The sequence below is a fragment of the Acanthochromis polyacanthus genome, chromosome 14, assembly GCF_021347895.1.
Source record: "Acanthochromis polyacanthus isolate Apoly-LR-REF ecotype Palm Island chromosome 14, KAUST_Apoly_ChrSc, whole genome shotgun sequence".
Lineage (NCBI taxonomy): Eukaryota > Metazoa > Chordata > Actinopteri > Pomacentridae > Acanthochromis > Acanthochromis polyacanthus.
Window position 1 is genome coordinate 37,291,653 of NC_067126.1, and position 22,976 is coordinate 37,314,628.

Genomic DNA, 22,976 nt, shown 5'->3' on the forward strand with positions numbered 1-22,976 from the left:
CCGGCTACCTTGGAGTGGCTGCGCGTATGTAATTGCTGTCTCTTTACGGCGCACGGCGGTTGATGTCAAAGAGTGACCCCCGTGGCCCATTCGTAAGCCTTCTCTACGTCAAGACGGTGAGGAGACATATACCATATGGCCCAGCCTTCTGCATCCTTGTCCCTGCATAATCACAAGACTGTATGCAGGACGACATTTCAGCTAAAACAACAAAAAAATAGAATAAAACAACACACTAAAACCTCTGAAAGTGCTTATAAGTTGAAAGGTGATTTGGCTTTCCTATATGTTGTCATGAACCAAAGAGCCCCGCTCTCATTAACATGAGCCAAAACACACACACAGCCATAAAACAAACAACAAACAAACCCCAGATTTGTTGGAGAGACGGCTCGGATCAGCGAGGCACTCTCCCTCCTACTTAACAGCAATCAGAGAGTCCTTATTACAGAGCAGAGGGGTTTGTGTAACACTGAAGCCAAACCCTCCACTATTCTGTCCCACATTAGTTCCACTTAGTTGGGTCCCAATGACCTATTCAATGTAAATGTACTGAGCAATAATGAGTGGCGGACCGCGGCAGCTCTTTAATGGGTGAGTACGTTCGAGGGAGAGTGAAATGACAAGGCAGAAAGAGAAGGAGAGAGAGAGAAAAAGAGGGGTTCAAGGCCTTTCAGGATGGGCTTGTTTAAGCAGGGTAATGATGGGAAAGTAAGTGATTTTAAAAGAATAATTAGGCTGAGATAGGAAAAAAGCCAACCACGTCTCAACAGATACACCTCCAGATTCATTAAATAACAACAGTGTCAAGCTACCATTAGGAGCGCGGGGTGTTTTCCTAAACTCTGATTTTGACAAAGGACAACACAGAAGGGAAAAAAAAACAAAAACGATGCATCTGTGATACTGTAATGACGACAAGATGGCCTCAAAGGTAAAGGACCTGCAAATCAGCCGGAGTCACACCTCAAAGCTATCGGCGCTGTTTTGATTCGAATGCTGCTTAAGTGAGAAAGGGGCCAAATTAATGAGTGAGGTGAACAAATGAGTGCATCAGAGACATATTAATGACTTATGTGTTAAGGGGAGTGCGACAGTCTCTTTCTTTTCTTCATCTCAATTTGGCAAGAGGAGGTGTCGAGGAAAACAGGCTTTTGACATAGCACCGTGTCGGCAGCCAGAGAGTGTTAGAAGAACTTGACACAATCTGTCACGCTCTGGGACCGCCTCTCTTAATACTGCTTTAGCTTAATGGCCCGAGGTGTATGTGTCGTCTGCACCAACAGAGCATGTGTGTCTTGTTTTTTTTTTTTCCTCTTCGTGCACATACTGTTTTGCTGTGTGCGTTTTAATAGTGATGAGGGTGTACCTGTGGGTCCTTAGGGTGCTGTTTGATGCTAGGTAGCACATGCAGATGCCAAGTTCAACTCAGCGGAGTCCCTCCTTGTGGTTTTTTTCCTTCTTCTCCCCTCTCTTCGTCTCTCTCATCCACGTCCCGTCTCTCTCCCCCGTCAGAATCCCCTTGTAGGAAGCCAGAAGACAGGACTGTTACCTCTGAGACAGACACCCAAGCAGATCTCAGGTTGAGCTCCCTGTTACCATGCGGCAGCCATTGGAAACAGATGGTCTCCAAACAGCCTGTCATGTTTACTGCTGCTGCCATAAAAGACAAGAGTCCAACAACACACTCCCTCAGGAGCCCCATGGGATCGCACAGGGGCCTGCAAACAGCTGCCTGGGGTGGGATGTGGAGGGGGGGAGCGTTGGCCCTGTGCCTCCACGTATACACACCTTGAACTGACTCCTACCTTAGCTACTATTCCAAACGCCTCTATTACCAAACGCCGACACACACATATATACACACCCTAAATAGCGACACAAAAACCGCCAGGCACGCGCTTCCAAATGTCCTCCAACCAAGCCGTCCGGACATGCTACATTTACTGCAATTAAACAAGCATGCCATTTGAATATCTGATGACACCTTGCAACCTGCTCCATGGGCTCTGAATATAATGGTGTCCCTGTGGAGCCCAGGAGAAATTGTCCATGTCACAGTTAATGAAGGGAATTTGCATTGTTATCTCAATTAAGGACAGTGGAATAATGAAGCTCACTTCTGAATTAGTTAATCGACAAAAACTTGTACAAATGTGTTTGCATGGCCCATAGGTATGGCCCGCAGCTAATGTATATTCTTCAGGGTTAGCAGGGTTACGTCAGACCGAGGGGGGGCAGACGGTAATGAGGCAGGTGCTACCGGACACTTTCCTTCCTTCTCCTCGGGAGTCAAGATGCTACTCTGACCTCCCAACGCCTCATCGTCCCCATCTTCCTCCCTGCCTCGCTCACTCCACGTCTCCCTCACCTCTCTTGATTAGCTCTCTCTCCCCGGTGCCCCATTCTTTCACTTGCAGGCCACGTCAGAATACACAAACCGGTGAAAAATAGCAGATTGGAGCTAGAAATCCAGGTGTTCTGTCCCCACTCCACCACACCATCCTCCTCCTCCTCCATCCAAACTACAGTTTCTGGATACAGATTCCACTACGGGCCAAGTGCTAAAAAGATGATAAAGAAAACAATCATTTACTCCAAGTATTGTCTCATGGGGGGAAAAAATCTCAGCTTTTACATAAGAGGATAATGTTGAGTTTAGGCTTCCCATTGATCTGCTGTGACCGTTTAAGTGGCTGCTTTGGTGCGGTTTGAGAGGAGTGTATTCTTGTGTGTGAGGACTGTTTAAGTGGGTATTTGTAAGGAGTAACTAAAGGCCATCACTAAAGGCTTGCACAAGTGCTCTTCTGCTCTGGGGGCCTCAAATGGCCAATGAATTATTTATAACAGCCAGGACATGAGTTGATGTTAGGCTAGAGGAGGGGTGGCACGCTCACACACTCACTCACAAACAAACACACATAGTCACGCCAAAGCACGTGCATGCACGCACACAATGTGGCCTCTTAAAGGGGGTCAGTGTGCCAGACAGCCACAGGCTAAGCAGACAGCTCATAGTCAAAGTGCACTGTGGGACAGTGGAGGGAACACGACTGGTCAAAGGGGAAATGGAGGGTTTGATTTGTTGTTTTCTGCTCAATCTACTAAACACTTGAACTCAAGGGAGTAGAGAATGAAACTGTAATAAATACAAATAAAATTCCGGCAGTTGCTAGAAACAGGACTTGCCTTGTTTTCTGGTAGCTTCCTCCGGTTAGCATATTTTAAAAGGTTGCCAGAATAAAAGACAGACTAAAAGCAAATGCATGATTTTCCTTTTTGCGTGTAGATTGATAAGACAAATACGAATAATTAACATCACCTACTAGATTGCACTAAAATCATGTGTATAAATAATCAGAACAACATTTAAAAAGAAACCTTTTCATGCAATTACTGACAAAATACAGCAGATTAACATACCCACAGCATATTTCTGTTGTGCAAATCCTTCAGCCTCAGGTCTATCATATCTGAATATGACGAGAGGGATTAAACTAAACTCCGGCATAGTCTCTCGAAAAAAGAGGCCTTACAATGCGTGTGAGCGCACAGTATAATGATATTTTATGAAATCACGCTATAGCCGTAAGCTCGAGGGCCGCAAACGATGCCTTGTGCAAACAGTGATAATACGTATTTCCATGTGAAATAAAAGCATTTTAATTTTGCAGAAACCCAACAGAGTAGCTTGGATAGTTTTTGTAGAAGACTTGCATTTTAATTTTTGAATTGGGAGTATTTTTACCCAGGCTGCTCAAGTAGGAAATGTGACAATTTATTCTCTAAATAAAATTCTACTCTTTTTCTCAGCCTCTTCTGTAGACTGCACGGTTGTTGTTTTTTTACTCTCTATGTGCCTCTACTTTCTGTCTTTGGCTTCTCACCTGAATGTTATTTCTTTCGGGTATGCGGCACCAATATTATGCACCTCTTCCGAGAGCATTCTTGACATAATCTGATCTGTAACCTCCCCGTTTTCCTCAGCTGGGAAATAATCTCTTTATCACAGGTTCCTATGAATTACATACGGTGGCCCAAATATAAAAAAGCAAGGCCAAGATGTACTCGTACACACATACTTCCCAGCTTAACAAAATATAAATAAATGAAGGATTTAATGCTATAAGAAGATGTCAACTATTTTATGCTGCAATGTTGGTAAAAGTTGTTTTGTTCAACTAAATATGAAGACGATTAATCCACGTTAAGGACTATTATTGTTGAAATTCATTATCATCTCTAGTAGTAGTCTACAGTTTAACATACACATTGCCTTGAATGTGATATTAAAAAAAAGACAAATGCGCTTTTATTATATTTGTTGGTCATAGGGATGGAAACAGAAGACAAAAAAAAGCAGCAAGAGGAAGAGGAAAGACCGGAGTAACGTGTGGACAAGGAAGAAAAGGAAGAGCATTAGCTCGGAGGTTCAACGAGGGTTAAGTTCAAAACAAAACAAAGTGAATGCGGTTGTCAGTAATAAAAGCTTCATTAAAAGGTCAAAGGTTTGAGAGGTCACTTAGACGGATTCTCCCCACCTCTGAATTGTCTCCCTCATTCCCTGCAACACTAGAGTTGCATCCCAGCAGCCTCTCTGCTCTGATGCAACATGGCATCTTAAAACAAGCAGTTTACATTGAAAGGTCAGCTGGGGGAGGGCACCATGCTGCAAATGTGGCTCAAGATGAAGAGGGCATCCAAGCAACCATAATATTAAAGCACAAATACGCACACACATACCAGCCTGTCAGTCTTTTTCCTTCTTTTTTTTCCCCCACCAGAACACACAAATACATAGTGTAGATAAAAACATACATACTGTAAGCACACACAAAGCCTCGCTCGCTTTCTCTTCCACTCTTTTGCAAAATACAAAAGGTACCCAAACACGTGGATAAATACCAAAGAAGCACAGACTCGCCTCCAAAAGGTTAGTGAAATACAAAAATCAACAAGACCGGAGTTTAAATGCCAAACAATTTCCGATGCAGACAAAGTTAGATTTTCATCAGTGTAAAGAAATCATAAAGCAGCCTAATCTGAGAGGGTGAAAATAAAAAAAGAAAATCTATCCAGTCTTAAATAAACACATTCTCTTGTCTTTTGTCAAGCTGACCTGGGATGTTCTTGTTAGGAAACAGAATACGCAACTACGCCTTTGACTAATTAACTAAGTTTTAATGGCTTTTATAATGAGATGTATAAAATAGTGGCAGTTGCAAGGTTGAATATGTACCTATATGTACTTTAATTATGCGTGTGTGTGCGTGTGTGTGTGTGTGTTCAAGGATTTGTGTTCTTTGGTGATAACTACTTCCTCTGACACAGAGCCACAGTGAGCGGCTGCTTGATTAATTCTGATCCACTTAATTAGAAAGCTGACGATTTCCCGCGTGAATACTGATAACACGGGGAACTGCTGTCATTGACTGTTATTGACTGATGGGTTCATTAAGGCTGAGGAACATGGCAGTCGTGCTGAAACTTTCTTGCATGAAAAAAAGACAGAACGAACATGGATATGAAAAAAAAATCACGGCACATGGCTGACATAAGCCTCGTGCTGCTGCTGTAAAGCTGTATATAAAGTGTTGCAAAAGTTGCGATGAAATACAGACTTCTAAAAATGAGCCGCTAAATCTGTGAGTGCAGAAAGTTTTTTGCTGTAGGTAAAGGTGTGCTTGCAAATTTGCTAAAGCAATGAGCATGAGGCATTTAGGTGTATGACATGTGCACCGACAATAATCCTTCTGCTGAAGCAACACATCCCACGTGTAGGTATGTAAAAAAAAAAAGAAAGAAAGAAAGAAAGAAAAAACGTATGTGAACACCAGCAGGAAGTTCTGACAGCTGCAAATGTGCAGGTGTAACTTTTTTTCCGCGAGCAGCAAGATGCTTTCACGGCTGGCGAGACAAAAAAAAATGTTCCTTTATACTGCGCTGTTGTGTAAAATGTGACAGAAACATGCAGCGAAACAAATCTGGAAGTCGTGTGACTCCTGTTTGCTGTTATGTATATTACATTAGTCAAAACAACCAACACATTTACACTTTTTTCGTGCTCATCAACGCGTTCCCAGCATGTTCACCATGTAGCAAACAAACCTTTTCTATGATGTGAATAAAGATATTAGCCCAAAGATGGATTTAAATGGAGGCATAAAGAGAGGAAGATGGACAGGCTAATATTGAGAGTATGGAAGGAATGTGTGTGAGGGCCGTGGATGGATGTGTCGGGAGTGTGGGGATCCAGAGGGCACTCTTTCCCCCCATGGAGATCCCTCCAGTAGCATAGACAGTGATAGTATGGACCCCTGATCTCCAGCCCTGCCAACAATCTCTGCGTGTCCAACTCCTGCTGATTACCGGCGACTCTGCAAAACAATGCCTCACTTCTTCACGCTCTCTCTCTCTCAGTCTGTCTGTCTTCTCTTACACGACTATCCTCACCCTCTTTGTCATAAATGCTCACATGCTTACAGGCCGAAACAACTGACAGCTCTGTAAGGGAATAGCGACATGCATTTCCCTCGTCTTTCGCATAAGGTATGCTGAAGTTGGCCCCAGCCTTCTGCAACTCAAACAGGATTAAACCACTGGAGAATCCGAATGAGTGACAGGACTTCTAAAATCTGCTGCCGAATTCAGAATAGATTAATTCAAAAAAGAAGAAGAAATAAAGGGCAATTCATCATTCAAATTTGAACGTCTGTCTGCTTCACTATAAGGGCCCAAATGCATACATACTCCCTAAGTGAATTGGTTACAGACCTCTTTTCTCCTACACACATCTCACGCTAATCAACTTAGCCAATATTGAAAAGCCTCGATTATGTGTAATTCTGATATATTGCTTTGGTTTATTAGGAAAAACACAGAAACCAGAAATATGATCTATTTCTGTGCTGCTCCCTTTGCCATTTTGGTAGCTCCCACTCACTGCTACAAAACCCCATTAAATGTGAACCTTGTACATAAACACACAGACACGCACTTCAGTGCACACACACACATAATGCAGAAAATAAAACACACAAAAACTTTGGGGAGGTCAGATTTGGCATCGAGTTCCTGTGTTATAAGTTTATGTTCGCCAAATTTAGGTCACATATCAATCTGAAGGAAGACCAAAACACAAAAAAAAACAAAGAAAAAAAACAGGGAAACAAGCTATTTTCACAAGAGACAAGCTGTATCGCTCCCATCTGAGAGAGGTCGTTTGCGTTGCTTGACATTCACAGTGCTTCCCACAACCCTACAGTTGCGCCCCAACCTCCTTTGAAGTCAGCTAGAATTACTTATGACACAATAAGCTGCAACAATGAAGCAACAAAAGAGACTGGAATTTAAAGGGCATTCCTCTTTAACAAACTCCACCCAAAATACGCTACGGATCCTCAACCAGACGTGTCTGTTGACGACGGCTTCTACTGGAGACTCAAAAGAGCTCGCAGGTGGCGGATTTGCAGCCGCCGAAATGTCATTTCAGTTTCCAAACGGGGAAGTATATGATAATGTTTTTAATATGCTCTCCAATGATTAACATCTCAGTGTAATCCAGGCTTGGCAGAGGGACTTAACCAGAGCTTCCACACTGGCTCCAAGCCAGACTGGCGCTGTGACTTGTCTTCCTACAGACAGAGGGATGAGCTTGGGACGAGATGGGAGATGCGGGGGCCTGGATGGACCGGCTGCAGACACAATACTGGCACTGTGACAAGAGACACCGATCAAGACTAATCTCACACTCCCAAATACGACACACACACACACACGCTATATATTCATGAGCTCGGTGTTTGTGGTTTATGCTTCCCAAACATTGCTTTAAAAGTTTTTACAAACTAATTTTTATCACACAAATAAGACACCTTCACACCATTTGGCACATTTTGCAAGCTACAATCACCAACTCGCACAGGTTATTCATGCTGATAAGACAGCATATGCAAGAACAGTGTAAAAAATTTGGAATAAATTGACATTAAAGTGCACCATCAGCTCCAATCATGTTCCCCTTCAGTCCTACTGGAACCCTCAGCCATTCGACTATAACTTTTACTTGGCAATTATGGTCCTAATCAAACGGGTTTATGTATATTTTACCAAAACCTTGTCACTGCAGATTCCCCGGTTTCTTGTATCTATATTTGACTGGTTGGTTAGAAGAACGAGGGAGACATTTGGACATAAAACACTGTTAATAGTCAGAGCATCATTAAGGGATCTTTTCTCATAACTGGCTTCATGGGGGGCAGAGGAATGATCAAGAATAATGTGCGGTGCTTTGTAGCCACCCAGGTCACAGCCTGCATACAAATCTGCAATAAGGAGGAGAGGCAGGGAAGGAGGGAAGGCTAAGGGACGAAGGCAGGGGGATCTGGAACAGTGGGTGGGTTTGAGAGGGGAAGAGGGAGAGAGAAAGAGAGGGTGAGGATAACTGATCACAATAAGGCGGGTCATTTCTGTGTAGCAAGTTCAGAGATTCTGTGGGCCCTTATGAGGAAGAGGTGGAGGGAAGTAAAGGGGAGGGGAGGCTATTTGGGAGAGTGGGGGAGAGGTAACAGGGGAAGAGGGGAGTCTTGCGCAGGCTGAGGCCCAGAGCTGTATTCAGTGGGGGTAGGCTGCTCCAGCTCCAACACTACTACAAAGCTGGACTCCTAGGGTTCATGAATAAGGCGAGGAAATGATCAGAAAAAAAGGAAAAAGGACCCTGAGAGATGTTTAGACAGATGGCCCACTTAAAACGATGCAAGGACACAGACAGAGAAAAGTGATTTTAATGAAACTTCAGATTCGGCAAATAATTGATCTTTATTTCCCCCCCTTAAAATCCCAGCAGAAAGGTGAAAGTAAATTTAATGTGTTACAAGTGCCTTTCCAACAGACATTAAAAGATACTGGTCGCTTTAAATCCTTTAGATTGAATTAAATTGACATCATGAGAAGGGGCTAGAAGAGAGGGAGAGGGAAAAGGGGGGAAAAAAAGGAGAGGCAGGGAATCAAATGGAAGACGTTCAGAAAAGAGCTGTGGCGCCAAAGAAAATAGATAGCAGGGGACTTCTCTCCTCCTCCAGTCGTTCTTAAAGGGCCACTGAGAGCCTTTGAGGGAGAACATGCTAGTCAGTATTTTTAGAAATTTCATTTGATGGGATTCTGGCAAACATCTCTGCTCTGGGCCTTAGATGTAATATCAAATGTTACTTGCTGGGGACAAGATGATGTTTTATGAATTTAGTGAGCATGAATTATTAATGGCCAAACTGCTATCAAATATCTAAAATGTGCAACTAATTATTTGATGGGGGAGGCAGACAAAAAAAAAAAAGAAAAAAAAAGAAAAAGGTATCGCTTTTGTGATTCTATCAAATTAATGCTGATTATTTGACCATATCAAACCTTCACACTTGAATTCCCTCATAACAGCAAAAAGCCAGAGGAGATTTCAAATGTTCCCAGTTGCAGAGCGGAGGGTTATTGAAGGTTTTCAGCAAATATAATGTAAGGTGTAAGTGCAACGCCACGGTATAGTGTATACTGAAAAGTGGCATAAAGAGAAATCACCAAGCCTACAGTTTAGGCAGAGAGGACAGAGAACCTCCTGGGGAGTGCTTCGCCATATTAATGCTGCACAGTGAAGGTGCTGTGCCAAGCCACTACCTATCCTTTATAATCATAATCCATTTCCACTGCTATTGTCCTCCATGGAAAAGTCTCACTCCATGAGATCACCAAATGAGTGAGAGAGAAAGGAGACAGAGCAATAACAGTGTAGAAATTGTGTGTGTGTGTGTGAGTGTGTTGAAGGCGGGAGCTCTCACCAAGTGAATGCCTATTAGAAAGTCCCCCTGAAACCAACCTGCCTATCCCACCCACAGCCTCACCCAAACCTACCGAGGCCTAATCATACGCTTGGATTTCTCTTAGATGACATGACCATAGTATTGCAGCAGAAAGCAGTTAACCACTCCACCTCTAGAACATGGAATTAGATTTAGGATGGTGATGAAACCCAAAACAGCTTGATTCTGGGCCCGTGCTCCCGTCCTCAACCCAGCATTTGAGCTGTGTTTATTAACCCCTACGACATGTGTCTGTGTGGCGGTGTGTATCTGTACGTTTGCCCAAAAGGCCCGTCTGGGCGTGCTCGGGGTCTTCATTACTGAGTGAGTGAGCAGTAGCTGTTCTGCTTGGTCGATGAAGGGAGCAAAGAGGTATGAATCAGAAAATGGGTTTTCTGGGTTTTGCCTAATCGGATTTTGCGTTTAGAGAAACCAAGTGAAAAGGTAGAGAATGGACTTTAAACATTTACGATATTTGGTTTTGACTCCATAAAGGAAGAAAAAAAAGAGGTTCAACAAAATTCTTTGACACGTGTGTGCATCAAAATAATCCAAAAATCATGGAGAGGCTAAAGTGAGAAAGAAAAGAATAAAGAAAAGCTCAAATTTCCTCTGTGTGTGACTATGTGAATGCATTTCACTTCACTCTCTACATATAAACATATATACAGAGAGAGATTTATAGTGCTATATATGTAGTGTATACTGAAGGCTCACCAAACACTCTGACCTTTCTAAGTGTCCTGTGATTATGATAGCCTGCCATTACCACAAACACACTGTACCGCAGACACAGACACACGCACCACTGTGGCCTCAGCAGCTCACCACTATTGATTTTCACTTAAGTCTTACAGGTCCAGCATACACCTCTAACCCCCTGCCATCCACAATATTTACCTAGTTGCCAATATTTTGTCAGGGTGCTGTGGTGACAGATATGTGTACAATGTGGCTGAGAGGCTTGTCCTTTGACATCTGCTCTGGCTCTATTCAAGCAGGCCCGGCGGGGGAGCCACGTATGAGGTGCCCTCTTCATTTGTTTGTTCCTGCTCCGTCTCCATCCACCTGCCCGTCTAACTGCCCTATTTCTCCCACCTTCACTTCTCCTCACCTATTGTCACCTTCCCCCGTGTGCTGTGCTGCTTGGATGCTGGAAATAATGGCTTTCCTTTCATAATAAACTGCGGCCTCTTTAGATGTTCTTTCTTGTTTGTAACTGTAACCTCAGCAGGCGCAATCTAAAATCCTCACTGAAGAGAACCACACAATGGGGCCCACAACATGTAAAGACAAAGCAAAACTATGTGATTCTTGCCGCACACTTAGTAGCTTTTCAACGAGGCAGTTAAAAAACCTGTCTATCTACAAGGAACAGTTGTACATCGCTTTCATTTTTCTCTTGATCTTCAGTTTCTTTACTTTTAATCTGCTCACTCATTCCTGGTTTTTGACGTTTTCTTTGTTTGTCACAAACACTGGGAAAGAGTGTTTGTGGAAAAACACAGTGTTTATGGCAAGAAGTGGGAAAAAAAAAAGATTCTTTTGTGGCTCAGAAAGTAGTTTTTGTGTTTGTCGTTTCGCCAAGGAAAACTTTCCATCTCTGCTTTTGAGCTTTTGGTAGTTTAAAAACTATGTGTGCACAAATTCTGCCACTTGTACCCTCGATATAATAAAGCACAATAATCTCACATGAATCCCCACCATCCTCATACAAGCAATGAGCTCAGGTGCAATAACTGATGTGCAATACATTCTGTGTAACATTTGTCTGCAATACACAACGCTATTCTTATATACTTTTTATATTTAAATGTATTGCTGTAGTCATTTTTAGACACTTATTTATTAATCTTAGCATCTTGTTGTTTAATAGAAGGGGGTATAGTGTTATTTATACTACAGTAAGCCAATGCAAGTTTCTTTCGAATGTGCACTAAAGGACAGTAAAGTCCATCTCAGTCTAACAATAATAACTGCCTTATTGTTTTCAGAGATTTCCTGTTGTTTTGATCCAAAAAATAAAAAAAGTAGAAAACATTTTCTTGAAGTTTCATGTCTTGGGTAAGGCCAGTCTGTTCCCAAATGATGGATGTTGATGGAAAAATAGACTGAGGTCTGGGGCCAGTCGCTCTCCAGGTGGCTACCAGGGAAATGTCCAAAACTTGTGCAGGAATGCAGCAGTCACAGGTCAAAGGCCAACCTGCAGGGGACAGGTACATTGACAGGTCATTTGGTTTCATATATCATACTTCTTGTAGTATAATGCAAACCCATATGCACATCACACACAACAAGTCTCACACACAAGCACGCACACACACACTTTAGAGCAGTAGGGTGCTGTCTCAGACTGCCGGTGTCTCCCAGCCAGAGAGCCAACCACCGGAGAACAAAGAAGAGACAGATTTGAGCTCCTTCTTCTGCCTACACACTTTTCTTTCTGTGCAGGATGGACCTCGCTCTCAATGCTGTGGCAGGTAATGTACAATATTATAGCAAGCATCTTATCTGAATATTCATGGATGGCACATTTCCAAGTCCAGCGGTGAAGGAGAAACACAGGCTACAGCGCAGATTAAAAGCAGGAGTCAAAGTCCTGGGGAGGAAGGGTGGAGGTGTGTGTGTGTGTGTGTGTGTAAAGGTGGGGTAGATTTTAATGCATGGTCAGAAGCAGGCATCATTGATTTCAACACTAAGTGAAGGACAAGGAGTGCAGAGCTCGATTCCAAATCAATGACACAGTCCAAAATGTCTGCCGTGCCGAGCGCAAGGCTCCCAGATTAGTGTGCAAAACGTAGAGTGGCACAAATTTTGTCAGACACACACGACAAAAACCTCCAGGCGTATAAGGGCGGAGGAAGACAGTCAGCCAGACAGGCTCTGCAAGTGAATCAAACAGTCCTATCCTCCTGTGACGTATGGAGTGTTTGTTTTTCTTCCCATCAGTTTAAAATGAAATAAAAACAACAGAAGCTCGCCTAAGAAATTGCATGGCATATGCAAAGGAGCACCACTTACGGGGATCCTATAGAGACCAAACCAGTGGGTGTGATGGACTAATTAAGTAGGGCCTGTGTACTCAAACATCAATAGGTTCCATCAGACTGCACATAGCTTCTATAATGGCCCATGCCCAATCATAGGGGGAATACTGCTGATTACACACCTGCACATATGCACACATTTAAACACATGCAAAGCTGAACTAATATAGTGCTAAAATCATATATAATGTTTATACATAAAATTATATTTGTGTATATTACATATAAATATATTACACATTATTTTTTATATATATATATGATTTTTAACTGTATATAGTTTCATATCTGCATGTGTTTAAAGGTGTGCACACTGCTTGTAAACTTATTTAAATCAATAAAGTTCCTAAAATAGGAAACTGAAAAGAAAGACATAAATCAATTTACTCTGGCTCCTTTGACGGGTTAAGGAGTCGAGAAAAACATGTTTTAGCACAAAGAGGGAGAAAAAGGGAAACCTCTGACCGTTACCCGAGCGGAGGTGCGAGCAGAAATTAAAATGTTTCATATCGAGCAATCTGAAATGAATTGGGCGAGGCAAGAGGAGAGAAAAGAAAAATCAATGGATCTCTGGCTGCAGTGAAAGGGACGGCATCACGAATGGGATTTGCCAGTGGGGCACAGCAGCTGCCAAATAACCTAGAGCTAAAGAATTACAATAATACTGATGAAGTGTGTGAGGGCTTTTAGCGGCATCGCTGGAAAATTGCTCTGATGGAGGCATAACAATGCTATCTAATTCGACTGCCCTCTCTGCCGCTCTGAAAAGGCACAACAACAGATGAAACACTACCTTCTGCAACCGCTGAGGCCAGTTGTACCGAGAGAAAGAGACACAGTGACACAGAGGAGGCTTTCTGTTCTATTCTTCTCCTGTGTGATGTATAGAAGGAAAGCTTTCACATCATAATTTGTTTGCTGCACTCCCTTTACAAACATATACCTCTACTGGTGATCATCAGCTGTCAGAGCTTCAGGAAACTACCTGCTCCTCTACCGCTCCATCATTTTTATTATTCCAGCTGTATGGAACTTGCTGATGAAAAGAAAGAAAGAGCAAGGTGGAGAAAAAAATGGTAAGCATCTATTGCCTTCATTTCATTTTGGGCATGCAGCTGTATGAAAAAAAAAAGCAGCAGCGGAAGGAGGGAGAGATAAGATGGGGTGAATAAAAGGATGAGAGGAACAAGCTCCCATCATCTATTTTTATGCTGCATTTAATTTACATTTTCTTTTTGCTGCCGATAAAAGCGGACAGGGAACACAAGGACGGTGACACCCAGAGAGCTCCCCGGGTCAGAGGGCAGCAGTTAACCTGTCAGAAGCAGAGTACTGATTAGAATAAATCTACACACTCACCAGAGGTCAACTCCGGCCTCTGCTACCAGTCTGACCCACCACTCTCTCAGGCTGTGTGCGTATATCAACAGCCATGCATAGCGCACGCGTGTGCGTCACCGTGTGCATACATGTCTGCCTGTGTTGAATGAGAACATGAATGCACATTAGTGTGTCTGTCTGCTTCACTCGAGGCGCTTTCACTTTTGCTTTTGTATTCATGCTGTATGTTAGACTTCTCCCTGGCGAGCATGGCGACGCACAAATGAATACACAAGATTTTTGAGCTCAGGTCATTTTCATCGTTCTGCGTATGCTTCCTTCAAAGTTGGTTACATCTTTTCTGTTTATTCTGAAGTGGGTTAAATGGTTTATTAATCTCTAACTTCATCTTTTCTTCATTTGTATGTAGCTGCTGTAACATAAATTTCTTCAGTGAGGAATTAATAAAGTTTATCTTATCTTTTTTTTCAAAGCTGGTTTCACCTTATCTGTCTTGAGCTGGTTCTTTAAAAAGGATTGTTCTTAGACAGATTGTATATTTCATAATGATCTTTGGCTTTCCACAACTTTGGTTCATTTTTTGTGAAATCTATCTTGTTTCCATCTGTATCTAGCTGCTGTAAATTTCCAAAACGAAGGATCAATAAAGTTTATCTTGTCCTGTGTTATCTTATCTTATGTAGGATTTCTCTGCTTGTGCACTGAGAACCAACGCATGAATAAAAATGGCTCAGCTCCTTTTCCAACTGACAAATAAGAACACTAAAAAGAGACAAGAGGAGCCCCATTATAGCCAGGGTGGAAACAGCAATAATAGTTTTGTAATACATCCAGCAGCAGCTATTTATCCTAAACCCTCGCTGCCTGTTAGAAACTGACAACTATGAAAAAGTAAACCACCGAGCTGTTGTCCACATCTCTTCTTTAATGTGAGTAGAAGGGGAGGGCCAGCTCTGTGGGATGGAAATCTAACGCACATAAACACTAGACTTCATCTCTGGGGCTCAGAGGGCAAGACCCTGCGGCCCTCTTACAGAGGATGAAAGAGCTATCGTTGAATTAAAGAGTGAGGCTGCCAGTGTACACATACGCGCACACCGCCAGATGCGTGCACACACACAGAATACCTCATATGAAGAGCTGGAGGCTATCACAGTGTGAGCTACCATGTGGGATGTTTCTGGGCCCACACCTATGGAGGGTGTAAAGCCGCTGCTGAACGTGTAGGGTGAAGTGAGGTTACCTGCTGGAGAACTGAGAGGCTGGGGTTTGTACAATCACAATTAATCTGCAGCTCAACTAAATAGCTCCTGAATAAACATTTTACTTCTTTGAGGTGTGTAGTTTTATGATTTTACAGTAAAAGCAGGAAGACAGAGTTTTGGATTTGTGTGGTTTTTTTTTTTTTTTTTTTGGACATTTAGAGATCAAGTACAGTAATTGAATATTGTTTGCCACCATTGCAAGCAGCAGTGTTAATGAGTACAAGGATCATCCTCTGCATCCAGACAATGCAGAGAACAAATGCTCTGATGTGTCTGGAATTTTCAACAAGGAATCTTTACAAATTGGCAGAGACAATGTGTGGATGGCCTCTTTTGCAAATGATTTGCAGATAATCTTATGAAAATTTCCCCTTATGGGACTAGTAAAGGATATTCTATTCTATTTTTTTCTCCAGTATCCATATTTTCCAACATAAACCTTCGGCATTTTTAAATTTTTAGAATCTGCACAACTGTTCAAAATTGTGGGGTCACTTAGAAATGTCCTTATTTTTGAAAGAAAAGCTGTTTTTTTTCAGTGAAGATAACATTAAATGAATCATAAATCCAATGTAGACATAGTTAATGTGGTAAATGACTGTTCTAGCTGGAAACGGCTGATTTTTAATGGAATATCTACATTGGGGTACAGAGGAGCATTTCCAGCAACCATCACTCCTGTGTTCTAATGCTACATTGTGTTAGCTAACGCTGTTGAAAGGCTCACTGATGATTAGAAAACCTTTGTGCCGTTATGTTAGCGCATGAATAAAAGTGTGAGCTTTCATGAAAAACATGAAATGGTCTGGGTGACCCCAAACTTTTGAACACTGGTGTTTATTTATTTTAGGATGGAGATACTGCAGCACTGCCGTCTTTTTAACAGTGTCTTCTGGGATTATTAGCCTGAGACTCCTGCAAATCATCCACTATTATTAAGTGTCTAAAATGAAACCGCGAATGCTTAACTGCCAGGTTCTATAGCCAGAACTGTGACTATAAAGAAAACATCTTTGTCATAATCAGTGAGGCCATAATCAATCATCTCTGCTGGTTTCCCAAAGGAAGCCACATGTGGCGGAGCAGCAAAAAAGGCAAACATATATTCGCACAGGTGGCTGTCACAAACCCTCATGGATCTGTGCAGAGCTGGTCGTAATATGGTTGAACATTCTCTGATATAGTGATACTGTATATTGTCATCAATATTCAGCTTCAAGGCATCAAAGGGTGTTATCCAGGGTCTCTTTTTGCTTTTTATTTCTATGATTCCTCTTTAGTTTGAAAATCGTGCCGACACTTGGACGCTAGTCACAAGTTCCAGCGGTTCGTATGACGCTCAGAACATTTAAGAGTCAAACTGTTCGGCCCTGCAAGCTTGACGTGTGGCCGTACAATGTTTGTACTTTCCCCCTTGATGGAGAACTGTAGCTGCAGTCGATCTCAATTCACGTCGGCTACAAAAGATTCCAATAGCGATAACGTTTCAAAGCCCCCCAAAAAAGCATCCAAATATCAAAAGAAATATCTTGAGCCGCACCTTCAGTTTAATCCACTTCCCTACTGTCCATCTGTATTCAAAACCAAATTCAATGCGAAAACATAGCTGAACACTAACAAAAACTGCTTTCACGCTGTTTTTTTATGCATGGGCGGTGCTGCATTTCAAAATAATGGCGTGCACCTTTAAGTATTTGTCATTCACATACAATGATAAGAATGAAGAAACCTGTTATCGTACGTGATCAGACTTTGAGGATAAGTCTTGTAATTATACACTGTCATGACATTTCTCCGGTCTGTATTTCTAAAAGTGCTAAAATTGCGATAAAATTCCAAAATGAGGCAGGTGCTTATGCAGCAGGAGCAGCAGCAGAAGCAGCACACAATGCCCACAGGTAGCTCCTATCTCTTTCTTTGTGTGAGTCAGCCAAAGAGATCAGTGGTGTCAGAACTATCAGGCCCCTAGTCTCAACAGAAGGGGGGCTGTGGGGTTGGCGGGTGAGGGGTAGTGGGGGGAGCGGGGGGTCAGGTCAGGGGAACTCTTTCTTCCTCTGACCTATTGTTCTTCCTCGGTTTGAAAACACACCGCAGCTCTTTCATCCGCGGCTCTGCACCCAGAGAAACAGGAAGTGTCTGCATCATAGACTCCATCCATCATCTCCAGCTAAAAGACCTGTCACATTTATAGACTTTTGACTCGCATTGTTATCCACTTCTAACATGACTGACTCACACCATTACTCATGGCAGTATGAACACTGTCATCATAATTTCCTTTCTTTTGCACTTGATGGTTTGGAGCGTTACACTTTTTCCTTGATTTTTCTTGCATTTCTTGATTTCCGCCAGGGTGATTTCTGGTTAGCGAGCGATGTGACGAGTGTTTGAATCGGATGTGGCATAAGCTCTCTCTTCTTGAGACCGGCCGGAGTGGTTCACTCAGACAGGCTTAACTCTCCTCATCTCTCCTTCAGCCAGCTCCAGGCCAACTCTAATAGCAATCAATGAAGACCCAGACACAATGGCTAATTCAATTTCCCTGCACCAGTTTTCTCATCAGGGCTCAAGGTCCTGTCCCCAGCTGATAGGGCCCCTACGACATGTCTGGAAGTGCGAGGATTTATCCACCCTTCTGTAATAGACACAGATAACCGGATTGTTGGAGGAGAAGGAAGTGGAGAGCGAGGTGAGGAGAAGAGTGAGATGAGGAGCTCACCTGCCTGCATGGCCAAAGTGAGGCCCTTACCCAAAGCCGCGAGATACATCCCCTCTCCAATCTCTGCCAACTGGTCCTTCGTCTCCTCTATTAAAAAAAGAAAAAACTCAATCAAGAGGCACTTTGCTGTCTTCAATGAGATTTCAGAGACTTAGGGCAAGATGGGTGGAAAAAACAGGGGGGGTAAGAGACCTAGAAGGAGGTGGAGGAGTGCGGTGCGAGTCTGAGGGGGGCCGAGGGGAGATTAACATCTGTGTGGCTTCGGTTCACTTACCTGGGGTTCCCAAATGATTCCCTGGTTGCAAAGCAGTGTGTTCCCCAAAAGGCAAAAAGTGAGAGAAGAGTGGATAAGAAGAGAGGCGGCACCCTCCTCTCGCTGTCTGTCAGCTGGTGACCCATGGGGCAGAGGTTTGAGGAGCTGGGATCAAAGACGAACCGAAAAGGAGAGAGAAGCAGTATGTGAACAAATATAGGGGGAAAAGATATAGTCAATGATCTCTTTCTGTCTCCTTCGATCTTAGCCTCCTTTATTCCCCCCTCTCTTTTCTTGGCCTTTCAGCTCTCCTGGACAGTAACCTGCTGTCCGCACCAGTCATAGTAAATAATACAAGGCTGGAGTGAGGCCTAAGTGCGCAACAATCTCCTACATGCACTGGGACAACAGAGTAAACAATACAAACATCAGAGACACAACAGCCCTCAGGCTCTGCATTCTGGCTCTCACACAGCCTCTGTGAAGTGTGTGTGCATGTTTGTGTATGTGCGTGCACACACGGGTTTTTCCCTTTTTTTTCCCTCTCTCTCTTTGCGTGTACATGCACGTTCAAATGTCATGTTCAGCAGTGTGAAAGCAGATATACTCGCATCTCTAGCACCATTCGGGATCCCCGGTGAGAAGACATCTGATGGCAGATGCTGCAGTCTGATGGCAACTGAATTATCCAAACACACCAAACCATTACCTCTGCCTAACTCAACTTATGTACACACATTCTAACACACACACACACACACACACACACATATATATATATATAGACACGTGCACAGATCCAGGTGTACATGCACATATGCTCATGGACACACTCTCAAAGCATCACTGCTGTAGAACCAAACCGGCTGCTAAACAAAATTGAAAGACAATTCTGCCCCAATTCAGCACGCATGGAAACAAGCAAAGGCAAATCCATCCGTTTAGAATAAAGGAAACGGGCAGTGAAACCAACAGAAACACTGATTTCCATTCCTAATGCATCGGACATGGTGGGGAGATGTTGTTTCTGAGGTCTTGAATGGCGTGCCGGCAGTTGTCATCTGTCTGCTGTACAGCGAGTTAAAGCTGCCATGGCAGCCCGGTCCAGACTGGTGTACAATGAGCTGGATGCCAGCCAAAATGTCTCCTCTCTAAACATCACACATTTCAGACAGCCCTTTCAACTCACACGGGATGGAGGAAAGGCAAAATTCGCAGAAAGGGAGAAAAAATAAGAAAGAAAGAAGATAATTCAATTTCTTATGAGCATGAAATAAGAGCTAAGAGGCTGGAAATTTGCAGAAACATCTCAAAAATTTCTAAATTAGAACTGAGACAATGAACCGATGCCATCAGTGTGATTAATGGAAACGTCAGATAATTGTTTCCCGGCAGCGTTTCATTATTCTGCATCTCCTCTCAAAAAAAAAAAAAAAAACTCAACTAAAGCAAGAATTCATAAAATATGTAATTTAGCTCTGACCTTTGGCAGAGTTCAGCAGGTCCCCATCTGTGTGTGAGGAGCAGGGAGAGGGAAGAATGATGACCCCTTTAACAGCTAGCCTGCGACTACCTGCTGATCCAAAAACACTGGCCAGACATGAAGCCCCTGCATAGTCAAAGGATCAAACAGGGCCAGAGAATACTGCTTATTTCAGAGAAACAGAAAGAGGGGGTTTGGGGCTGAGGGGAGGGAGGGTGGCTGCTCCAGTGGTACGTTTTGTGCTACTTTGGCCACTAGGGAAAGGAGAGAAGGGGGGTTCAAAACAAGGGGATGTGAGAGAGAAGGAAAGACGAAGACAGCGAGAAAGACAAGAAGAGCTTTAAGAAAAATAACAAAGAACGATAATGGCTAATGCCAGCGTCAGAGATAACCCATACCTTGACTGCTGCGGCAAGAAGAAAACCACACAAACTGTACTGTTTGAAGCCTAATCCCCTTTTTACATTCTTAATTAGGAAACAACAAGCCATAAGCCTCTTTGCTGCGCTGACCCACACATACTAAACTCATATGTGGGGGTGTGTTAAGATCTGAGGCAGGAAATTTTCACTGTGGTCCACTTTTGCTGACAGCCATTAGGAAACACACGGTTTGCTATTCAGCTAATTTGTACTTTGAATGCCTAGGACGTGTATTTATTTTTGTATTTACAGACAGAAAACATGCATGCACGGCAGTATGAATACATTTTTGCCATTAAAGGCACAGATTTGTCTGAGCGTGCTGTTTAATGAATCAATACATTGAATTTGGAGCCAATCACACATATGTATCTCTATTTTTATTCCACTGGGAGAATAATGCATTTTATAAATGATGCAGTTATATCTAGGTCTTTATGATATATAATGATATAACAAAGCATACAGTACATGAACACATTCCCAAGATGCTTCTCACATCACATGACGTCTTTTCTTTTTATTGCTATTGTTAATGCATCTCTGTATCAGCATCTCATCACTGTACGGGCCTTGCAGCACTCGCAGGCCGCTGCATAGACACACACCCTCAAATTTATGAGCTCTCGCACGCACGTGCACGCAGAAGCAGCTGGGGAGTACAGGGGCGGGTGACGTGAAATGCCCACAATGGCTCCAGAGGGATTAATTTCTCCCACTTTATTTGTTTATTACTGCATGGAGAGCAACTGGGGTGGCAGCAGCACAACAAACAGGATATAGTAGAGAGTGGCTTCCTCCTGCGGTTTCTGATGCCTCACGCTGATCCCTATATTAAGATGACTAAATCTGCCGCTGTGGTATACAGGGTATAAGTTGCTCTGCTGCGATGTGTGAGGGGGGAAGTCGGCGCACACTACAGATTGCTTGGATCTAAGATTGCAACGTCATGTATTGAAACAAACTCACTGACTTTGGCTTTTGGTTACATTTTACAAAAGTACAGCAGCAACTCATGTGCAAGGACTGCAAAAAATATGCATCACCAAACATTTATAGAACATGCAACGAATGAGCTTTTCTTTAACTATCTGTGATCACTGAGAAGTTTTAAAATGTCACATACAGTGTTGAATTTGGGCATTTATAGTGACATTTTGGCGATGGTACACATAACATATACCATTTGTGCCATGTTATAAGTGTGCTGGTATTTTAAAGATCACATAAACGGCATCTGGTCGTCCTAGTTTTTTCAGTTTTTTTTATTTTTCTTCCCCATTAGACTCGCACATTGAGTCCACCTCTCCTTGTAGATAAATAATACCAATACTTGTCTATTATTTGTTTCCCCTGACCTCTTAAAACTTAATATGAGGAAAAGTGCTGAAGAGGTACCCCATCCCACTGCCTCGAGCTGGAAACCAGATTTGGAATATTGCAGAAAATAAAAAGAGATATGTTTTATCGGCTTTGTACAAACTACTATGTCTTCATTTTGTTTGCCAAAAAGTCATTCAAAAAGTGACAGTATATCATCAAAAATTGTGCTGAAAATAGTGTTGGTTTAAATTCTAAAACACATATCACAAAAAGAAGCTAGAATATACAAACGTGCCACAGATGAGAAGTTCTGAAACATGTTCATCATCAGTTCCCTTAAAATACAGCAAAGTCATGAAGTATGACAGAATAACGTTATATATCATTTGGAGCCTATCAGTATCCAGAATTTTATCTGTTTTTATTTTAATTCATGTAATGCAATACAGAGTCAAAGTCAAATAGAAATATGCTGAAAAATATGCATCACCATGGATTCATATGTCATGTAATGAATATATCAGCTTTTCTTTAGTTATCTGTGACCACTGAGAGGTTTTTAAATGCCTAAATAAATTTAAAAAAAAGTGAAAGTCACCTAAATAAAAAGCTGATTTCAGCAAATAAACAGATGTCAATCCCTCGATGTCTGTGTGTGTCTGCAAAGTTTTTATTCAAGATTTCCCACAAGATACAAGCTGAGCAGTATTATGAAAAAGCCTCAACAACAGCTATGTCTACTGACCTTTAAGAGTCGCATTACATATAATTATATGAAAGGAAAAACCTCTAAAATGAGGGTAGCACGGGTGGAACAAAATGTCCAATTTTGGATAAATACTCTCAAATCAGTGGAACTTAATCTGGGTCCCAGTGTCACCCAGGATGAGCTTGACCTCCTTTTTTATTACATCCAGAGATATTTTTGTACCTTCTTAAGCCATATTCCTCCCTCCTCACAGCGAGAATCCCACTCTGGCTATCTCATATGGGACTAATGAAAGTCATATTTACAGCACCCACGTGCACACACATACACACACACACCCATACACACTCATGCAAATCACTTGTGGAAACGGTGAGAAGCCAAAAAATAAATAAAAAATGTAGAGGTGTGAATACAGGCAGGTAAAGACAGGAAAAACGGTGATGTCTTTTACCGTCTGCAGTGTGGCCTCTGTGAAAAAATGAGCATCAAATAGTGAAAAACATTAATTAGTCACAATGGAATGAAAATCAACCCCCATCATCAGACCATTAGCTTTTGCAAGAAAA

At 42.5% G+C, this 22,976-nt stretch overlaps 1 long non-coding RNA gene across 1 annotated transcript in view; it reads right to left on the reverse strand.

Annotated features, from left to right (window-relative positions):
* Positions 1–8,759: 8,759 nt before the first annotated feature.
* The window catches only part of LOC110951940 (uncharacterized), an 80,928-nt gene continuing 66,711 nt past the window's right edge, over positions 8,760–22,976 (reverse strand). Inside the window, exons 2-4 of the long non-coding RNA XR_002595759.2 lie at positions 18,492–18,635; positions 18,218–18,304; positions 8,760–12,048 (exon numbers count right to left, since the gene is read on the reverse strand). This is a non-coding gene — a long non-coding RNA (uncharacterized LOC110951940). The remainder of the gene's footprint in view (positions 12,049–18,217; positions 18,305–18,491; positions 18,636–22,976) is intronic.